Source organism: Callorhinus ursinus, unplaced genomic scaffold (assembly GCF_003265705.2).
Source record: "Callorhinus ursinus isolate GAN/ISIS: 27379988/994484 unplaced genomic scaffold, GSC_fseal_2.0 scaffold76, whole genome shotgun sequence".
NCBI classification, from domain to species: Eukaryota; Metazoa; Chordata; class Mammalia; order Carnivora; family Otariidae; genus Callorhinus; species Callorhinus ursinus.
The window spans coordinates 2,005,441-2,014,854 of record NW_027397138.1 but is presented as its reverse complement, the minus strand read 5'-3'; positions in this window follow the sequence as shown (position 1 = coordinate 2,014,854).

Here is a 9,414-nt window from a genome sequence, read left to right as displayed (position 1 = left end):
TTAAAAAAAAAACAACAAACCACTTGTGAAAAAGAAAATGAGGCACAGTACCTGGTAATACATATGCCTCTGTTCTTTTCCTAGCTCAGGGGATCTGCTCTGCCCACCATGATCTGCTCAGTTGCCTACCCCAACTCTTTTCCTGGAAAGCCTTCTTCCAGAAGAGCAATTTCACAATGCAAAATTAAGTAGGACATGCAGACACATTCATGGAAGACCTTGTCTGAGGCATGGAGAGAGAGATTTTTCACATTCTGTCACAGGAACATTCCTAGTTCTGAGGTGCACATGGAATTCAAACATGCTGATACCCAGAAGGGTTCACGGAGGGAGGGAGAGAGGTGGGAGAAGGGGCGATCTCTTCCTTCAGATGGATGGTCTTTACCACGCAGTTCCTCCTCACATCTTCCCCTCTCTTAGCTGGTAAGGACAGTGAGAGATCCTCCTTGGCCAGGATTGCCTTCGTCAGGGGTATAGTAGAGGGAGCGTGGACTCTGGAAGCGCACAGACCTGAATTCAGGTCCACCTTCATGAGCTGGGTGAGCTTTAGTTCACTTAAGAAGCTCAGGACATGTCACCCCAAGATATGCCACTTGGTATAGTGATTACTTTGAGCTGAAGGCACTTGAGAAACAGCAAATGCAGAGAGAGACTTTCTCTGTACACCCTTCTCTGCCTAAAGACAGAGCCTCCAAAAGGAACTCAACGGTCATAAATCCCCTTCCTTGGGTTCCATCAACCAAAGATGGACTCCTATCACAGGGAAGGAGACAAGAAGTGGACACCACACCCACGCAAACTCTGTTACAAACTATCATCTCTCCCATCTATTTTTCTAAGGGCCCATTCATCTTTTCTAAAAATCATTTACTCTCCCCTAAGTTGCTACAGCCCCCCTTCACTTCCCCTATTAAGATGGCATGTAAGTTCTGAAATCTCACCACATCTGGGGGTATTCGCTTTTTCTGTGAGTGTACATAATATTAAAAATGAATAATTGTGCATACCTTTTCTCTGGAAAGGGCAAAACCAGAGGGGCAGAAGACGGATCAGAGGCAAGGGGTGGGAGGAGAGGTGGAGCACAAAGTGGCACAAGAGAATTTTGGGGATGGTGGTGACAGAAGTGTTCTAGATCTTGTTTACAGTGGTGGCTGCATGCCTGTATGTGTCAACATTCACAGATTTGTACATAAACATAATGAATTTTGCTGTATGTAAATTATACCTCAATACACCTGCTTTGAAAAATAGGGGGGAAGGAAGCACAGACACAATAATTGTCTTGCTCTAGCCCACTGGGACAGCTGCCCAGGCCAGGGTCACAGGCTTTAAGACCGGCCACTGACTCCTCTCTGCCTTGGGGAATTTGTCATTTGGGGGCACACAGACTCAGCCCTGGGAAGAGGAGGATCAGGGCCACTCAGAATCAGCGTGACCTTCTATTCCTGTTGAAACAACGATCACACACTGTCCTTTCCCTCAGGTTCCCATCACCTAACAGGGGAACATTATCATCTGTCATAAGCATCTATACAAATTCATGTATGTTTTTTACTCCACACCAGCAAGTAGAATGTGACACATTCATGAAGCAGTGCCTACAAATCAAACATATATGTAATATGTCAGCTGCTAGCTAACTGATGAATTCGCCCTCCTTTGCACCAGCAAGATCAAGAGCTGGGATGTGAGGTTTTATTCAATTCAGAAAGTGAGAAATAAATCAAATATGGCAATGGTGCCCGTTAATCTCCTTGAAGTTTCCACAAGGATGGGCCCAGCCGGAAGCCTCCATGTCTATGGAAACTACAAAAGGCAATTTGGACAAAAGGAAATGAAACCGGGGCCAGGACGGGACTGGCTACATTCTGAGCAAGACTGAGCTCCAACACTGGTCAGTTGAAAGGTAGCTTTAGAGCTCGGAAGGCAAAGCCTTGGGTTACCCAGCCCTGGAAAAAGTTATCTTGCCACCTGGGGTGCTGGGAGGAAGCCTGGATGTCCAGCTTCTCTAGGCTGCCAGGATTCCAACCAGCGAGGTTCATGTGGGTGGGGCAGGGCAAAAGCACGGGGCGGAGAAAATAGGGAGGGGAAGAATATGTCCACCGGGAAGAAGTTCCTGCCACCCCCTAAGTGGGACAGCACCTCTCCTCTGCAGGCCCAGAGGTGTCCTGCACTTGTCTCCACTCTACCAAGGATCAGCTATTGTAATAGGCTGCTTGCTTGCTGTCTCCACCACTAGATTCCCCCTTAAGGGTAAGGGTGTATTTAACTCATTATTTCATTAACAGCTTCTAGCTCAGTGCCTGGAGCTTATGACAACAGCTACTACAACAGGAACAGCTAACACTTCTGTGATAACAACTAACACACATCGCCCTCAGAGCGTGTCACATGTGCTCTCAATTCTTAACGTCTGTTAACTTTTTAAAATTCTCAGTGTTAATATTATATCCATTTTAGAGATAAGGAAACTGAGGCCCAGAGAGTTCAAGACACTTGTCCTAGGCCACACTGCTGGTAAATGGCAGAACTGGGCTGTCTGCTCCAGCCTCTATTTTCGTCCCTAGACTAACAGCAAAGATCTGTTGACTGAACAAGCCAGGGCCCTGTCCTTGCCCTCTTCTCTGGGACTCTCTCCAAGGCCTCATCTGTCTCTTCAGCCCCAGCTATTACATCTCAGCAGGTGACTCCTAGATCCGTATCTGCAGCCCAACCTCTCTCTTCAGTGTACTGCCAATCGATAAAGACATCTCCGCCTTTCAAATGCTTATGGTTTAATCAAGAGACAGATACATAATCAAATACCAGTAAATCGTTCATTCTGCCAGAACCACCCCATCTCTCTCCCTGCTCTCGCTCTCTCTCTCTCTCTCTCTCCTTTTATGTGTGCGTGCGCACACATGAATCCCCAAAATCCATACCCTACTGCCTTCTCCTTGGCAGGGTGTAACTGACCAGAAGGGGCATGTCCTGCAATTAACCTACTGAACAGCGGAGTCAGTTACTCAAATACCTTTCTCTGTTTCTACCACCAGTCCCTCAGCACACAGAGCAACTACCAGGTAGCAGTATTTGCCCTCGGCGCAAAACCTGAGAAGACCTGCTCTACCAGGAAGAGTCTGCATGGAGAGACCAGGGCTCTCAGTGTGGGAGCTTGCTGCCCACCTCAGAGTGAACCTATTCATCTGTAAGGGTGGAGATAAGGGTGAGGGGTGATCCTGCCTGTCTTCTTCCCACAAACATAGTCATTCACTCGACGTACTCTGTACAAGTACACAGAGCTCACAACCAGCCCTCTCATTGGGAACATACGTGTTGGAGAAATGGCAGAACCTCTGCCAGCATCTCTATTAACTGACCTAGTCTTTCATAAATACAAAAGGAAATCCAGGATCACAATCTTTCCGAGGAAAATCAATAGGTTAAAAGACAAGGACCAAGATGAGAAAACAAAACAAGAAACTCATTCAAAACAAATTCTAAAAAGGAAAAGAAAATCTGACCTTAGAGGAAACAGACTGTTCAGGAAAAGAAGGAAAATTTAAAACAATCTTTATTAAAATGCTCAGATATTTGAGAAGCTATTACATCAACGGAACATGAATCAGCTGCTAATATATAGGGCATTGAGAAAATAATTGATTGGAAATTAAACATGTGATTTCTGTAATATAAATTTAATAGTAGGGCTGGATGATAAAATTAAGGAAACTGTCAAGAACATGGAACAAAAGAGAAAGGATACAAAACATGAGAGAAAAGACATGAAGCGCCTGGGATTGAGCCCTTCTCCCTCTGCCTCTCTTCTCCTCTCATGCTCATGTTCTCTCTAATAAATAAATAAGATCTTTATAAAAAAAAACTAATATGGATTAGAGGCATGTCTACAACAACAACAGAAAAAATTAGTCCATGGATACAATGAAAAAGGCATATTAGATGACAACTATACAGGGAGTTTATAAAACAATTGGCCCAAACTAGAATTTGAAGTCAAAGGACTCCAAGATGATGATCTCCAAGAAAAAAATGGATTTCGCTCAACAGATAGTATTAAAAACCTGGAAATACCTTGTAACTTGATTTTAAAAAGGCACTTATTTCTCTCAACAAGAAAAACAAAAGAATTAGAAACTCCAGGAAAAACAAGCAAATGTGAGAAAAATCCCAGTGCAAAGATGAAGCAAACTTTAAAATGGTATAGTTTTGAGCAATGGTGGAACGTAAGAGAATTCACTTGCTCCATAGGCTTGTATATTCTTTGAACTCCACAGGATTAGCAACATATGATTTAATTAATATTTGGGTCTGCAATAATTGAAAAATATATAACTATAATATTGGTGGTGATATCTTATTTTTTAGAGTCAATCTGTAGACAGAATATGAGATATAATTATAGGTACGGAAAAGAATTCAAATGGTATAGCCTGGTAAAATGATATTCTGTAATTGACAAAAGAAACAGTGGATGTTGCATTGGCTCCGATGTGCCCATTCCCCCCACAATGGTCATCTCAAGTCTATTGAGCCAGAAGTACATATTGGAGTATATTGTTTAGTTCAGTCTATAATTACTTATTACATGCCCTCCACATGCCCCTCGTTGCTCTGGGTCTTGAGAGACAATGCTGAACATGTCTACAATGCTGAATACGTCTACAATGCTGAACATGACAGGCAGCCCTCGTGGGGCACACAGGCTAATGTGCGGGAGAGTGCAAGTGACCGAAATTCATCTTCTTTGACAGCAGGGAAATAGCAGAAGACTAATCTACAATTATGGTAATAACCAGAACAAAAAATAAAGTTAGAAATGGTTAAAAGTGCTTGCCTCTAAAAAGTAAGACTAGTCAGTGAGGCAGCAGAATTTAAGAAAATAATTTTTTGCTTGACTCACTTTGCACTACTTTTGAACTCTTCTAAGTAGAGAAGGGTTATTTTAATAATAATTTTTTAAAAAACTGTAATAATGCTATTTCTAACCAGCACAATCGGGGTGGCTTACACTAAGCCTAAATGCTGCACAAAAGACCTGATGTCAGGGCTTTATGATCCCAAATTTTGTGCAAGAATGTGAAATGGTGCAGCTGGGAGCCATCTGCCTCAATATACACTGAGAAGATTTTGGTCCTATGATTGTACATCTGGGTATTTTAATAGTGGCATGATATAAAATAAGCCTCTAGAGCCTCTAGAAATATACTGTGTTGCCCTTTCTGCTTTATTTATTGCGATAAGTTGACTTTTAATTTTTTGAAGCAGTAAATACATTTTTAAGATATATATATATCTTAAAAAGCACCGTGAAAAACTGTTTAAGAAAGTACATGTCTATATACAAAAACACATATTTGGGTAGTTCAACCTCTCTTACAGCACATATCTAATAGTATGTTGGATCTAACCATCATGGGCAACAAGGACCCCTGAAGAGGTGTGTCCAGGGGTCCGTTTTGTCTGACCCCTTCCAATCCCTCTCGTCATTCTCCCCCAAACTACCTGCAGCCGGGTCCTCCATAGCTCTAGGACTCGGGAAGCAGGAATGGTCGTGGAGGAGGATGGTGGTCGGAAGGTAGTCCATTTCAGGATGGGGTGATGTGAGAGAGAAGGAGGGGCACTGGGACAGGCCAGCTCTGGTCTGGGATAGACTCTGGAGGCATTCGATTTGAGGTGAGCAGTGAGCAGAATGGATCTGCTCCAAAGGCAGGAAGAGGCCATGGGGGCGGTGGGAGAGCTGGTGTGGTTTAGAGAAGTGGACAGAGTGGCTCCAAAGGGAATGGCAGGAGGGACAACAAGGCAGGGGTGTGGTGAAGGAAAAGGGAGGGCAACAGCCAAAGCCTTGTGGTGAGAGAGATGCGCTGCAGTGATCGTAGCAGGCATTGCTCAGGAAAGGGTGGGCATCACAGGCCTGCCTGAGAGGACATGTGGTATGTCTTGAGGGGATTCAACTGCATGGTCCAGAAACCAAGCCCACCCCAGGGACTTGATGACATAGAATGAAGATTCTGTTTAATGAACTCAGAGCCATAAAGAATCCTATCAACGAAGCATGAAAACCACTCGAGGACTACCCCTAACCTCGGCTGTGCTCAGCTGCATGTCTGTTTGTGGCCTACTTCCTGGCAACCTCTGCTCTCATCCTTAGAGTGGATGTACTCATGCAGTCATTTCTGCCACCACCTCCAGTCTGTCCTGAGACAGAGGTCTGGGTTACAGCTCCTGGGTACTGAAGAAATGTAAAGGGAAAATGAGTCTGTGCCCAACTAGCCAAATCAGAACCATAGTGATTTCAGAAAAAGGAGCTGCCTCCACTGGCCCACGTTTTCAGAACTCCCCTTCTTAACCCTGCCATTTCGGGTGGTGATGGCTGCCAGGCACTGTTAATTCTAGATCTGTCATCAATCAGCTCCTCTGCAGAGCTCAAATACAAAGAACCATGAGCCACTCTTGCCTTCTCTCTGCCATGTGGGAAGAAAGAGGCCTGTTTCCTTCCACCCTGAGCTTTCTGAGAGTCAGTGTAGCATGCCATGGGCTTTGGAAGCAGATTGACCTAGGCTTGAGTTCCATTTTCACCATTTTCTAGCTGTGCAGCCTGAAAATTTTCTTAACTCGTTTGAGCTTTAATGTTTAAAAATTAACAACTCAATAATCGTAATAATTACCTCATTGTGTTATAGTGAGAATTAAATGAGATATTATGCATAAAGTACCTAATTCAGAGTCTGGCACATTATACAGAAATGTACTCATCTTTGTTCCCCCTTGCCTAGACATAGTTGGTGTTGAAAGTATCCTTGCCCTCATTTCCTGGTAGAAAACTCTGGGACTGCAGGATCCAGCTGCCTCTCAAACCCCTCAGGCAGACCCACACTCCCTTGTCACTACCTGCACGTTCTAGGATATGATTTTCAGGCATATTCTCCCTTCTTTCTGTTTATATGATAAGCATGCAGCAAGCAAGTGGCAGTCTCTGGCTCTTGTCACATCTGCCTTGAGTTGCCACGCTCCCTGACTGTGTGCAGAGGGTATAGCTGGATGTCCAATTCCCACCAGGTCAGCATTAAGGCTGGGTCTCAACCCAGGCCCTGGACTAGCTCCCCAGGGTTGTTCCAGGCTCCCTCACCAACCCAGCAGAGCTGGTACACCAAAACCTCAATCCCAGCTTTTCCCTCTCTGGCCTTACCCCATGTGGGCACCTATCTCTTTCAGCAGCTGGAAGAACTTCCCAGATGTGAGAGCAAATAAGTCTGCAGGATGGTTCTTGCCTCTAACTGGAGATCAGCATCCCAGATTCAGAAAGACCTGGGCTCCAGAAATAGCAAAGGCTCTGAGGAGCCTACCTTTTCTTCTCTGCTCTTGCGTTATTCTATTTTTTAGAGTTCCCAGCAATGTAGAAACATACTTTTTATTAACCACACTGACAATTTCAACATAACATAGCGGTTGAGAAGACAGGATTTAAATTTGGATAGAACTAGATTTGAATTTTGCACCACAACTCACCAGCTATGTGACTTTGAGCTGGTTACTTTAATCTATCTTCTCATCCAGAAATGAAAACGATAGAATCCACAGAACACATTTTTTATCATTTGGTTGCAAGTAAAGAAATCAGACTCAGTGGCTTAAACAAAAAGGAATACAGTTTCTCTCACTTAAGAGCTCTGGAAGTGGTGACTAACTGTGTTGTTTCAGTACCTCAATAATATTTCCCTGATTCTTTTGGGCTTATTATGTCATCCTTATTGCCTCATGCTCATAAAATGGCTGCTGTGGCTCCAGATACCACATTGATATTCAAGGTACCTATATCTTTCCTTTTAACAGGAAAATAGGGGATCGGAAAAGATGGTGGAGGAGTAGGGGACCCTATTTCAACCGGTCCCCAGAATTGAGCTGGATATCTACCAGACCACTCTGAACACCCATGAAATCAGCCTGAGATGTAAGAAGATGGATCTGGATCTCTACAAACAGAGTATTGCAGGCGGTTGGTTTCGAGGTAGGAAGCAGGGAGCTATGATTCCACGGGCAGATATCAGAGGATAAACGGAAGGGGGAGGGAGCAGAGCCATTGGGATCCTACACCGCTGGTGAGTGATATCCTCTTGCTCTGGGGACCAGGCACAGACTCACAGACTGGTAGCAGTGGGGAAAGGGCCATCCCTTTGGGGCAGCCCCCCAGAGGGAAACTGGAGTGGCAGGGCCACACATGCGAACCGGGGGTGGCTGGCGGTTTTAGAAGCACAAAGGGCAGAGACGTGCCCCGGCCTGGAGGCAAGGACAGGGAGCGCTGCTGAGGGGCGCACAACCCAGGACGCTGCAGTTTATAGCAGCACAGACAAAAATGGACATAGTGTGGCCTGGAGAGCTCACTGAAGAACAGACTGGGATCTCTCTGCTCTGAGGTGGAGGGTTGGAAATAGTCTCTTCTGCTCTGACTCTCGGAAGAGACGCGGAAACCCGCCAGCGAAAGCCACCAGAGAACAAAAGCCCCCCAAAACCGGTTTTCACTGAGCCCATCCCCTACCACAGAGCCCATCCCCTACCTCTGCCCAAACAGGGTTGCCTGAGTAACAGCATGGCAGGCCCCTCCCCAAGAAGACAGGCTGGGAGAACAAGAGGCCACCAACCCTAAGGTCTCCATAAAACAGGTGCATCTTGCTTGGGTTGTGGTCAATAATTTGGACTCTCTACATTCCCTCAACCACCCCTCAACAGAATGACTAGGAGGAGGAACCCCCAAAATAGGAAAGACTCAGAGACTATGACTTATGCCACAGATTTACAAATGGATACAGATATAACCAAGATGTCGGAGATGGAATTCAGGGTAGCAATTGTGAAGACTATAGCTAGAATGGAGAAATCAATTAATGGCAACATAGAATCTCTAAGGGCAGAAATGAAAGCTGAATTGGCAGAACTTAAAAATGCTATCAATGAGATCCAATCTAATCTAGATAATCTAACAGCTAGGGCAAGCGAGGCAGAAAAACAAATTAGGGAACTAGAAGACCAATTAATAGACAAGAAGGAAAAAGTGGAGGCCAGAGAAAAACAACTCAAAATCCATGAAAATAGAATCAGAGAAATAAGTGAAATCCATGAAACGTTCCAATGTCAGAATTATTGGGATCCTTGAGGAGGTGGAGAGAGAGAGAGAGGACTAGAAGATATATTTGAGCAAACCATAGCTGAGAACTTCCCTAATCTGGGGAATGAAACAAACATTCATGTCCTAGAGGCAGAGAGGACCCCTCCCAAGATCAAGGAAAACAGGCCAACGCCCCAGCATGTAATAGTAAAACTCGAAATCTTAGAACCAAGGAAATCATCTTAAGGGCAGTTAGGGGGAAGAGATTCCTTACGTACAGAAGAAGGAACATCAGAATAATGTCAGACCTATCC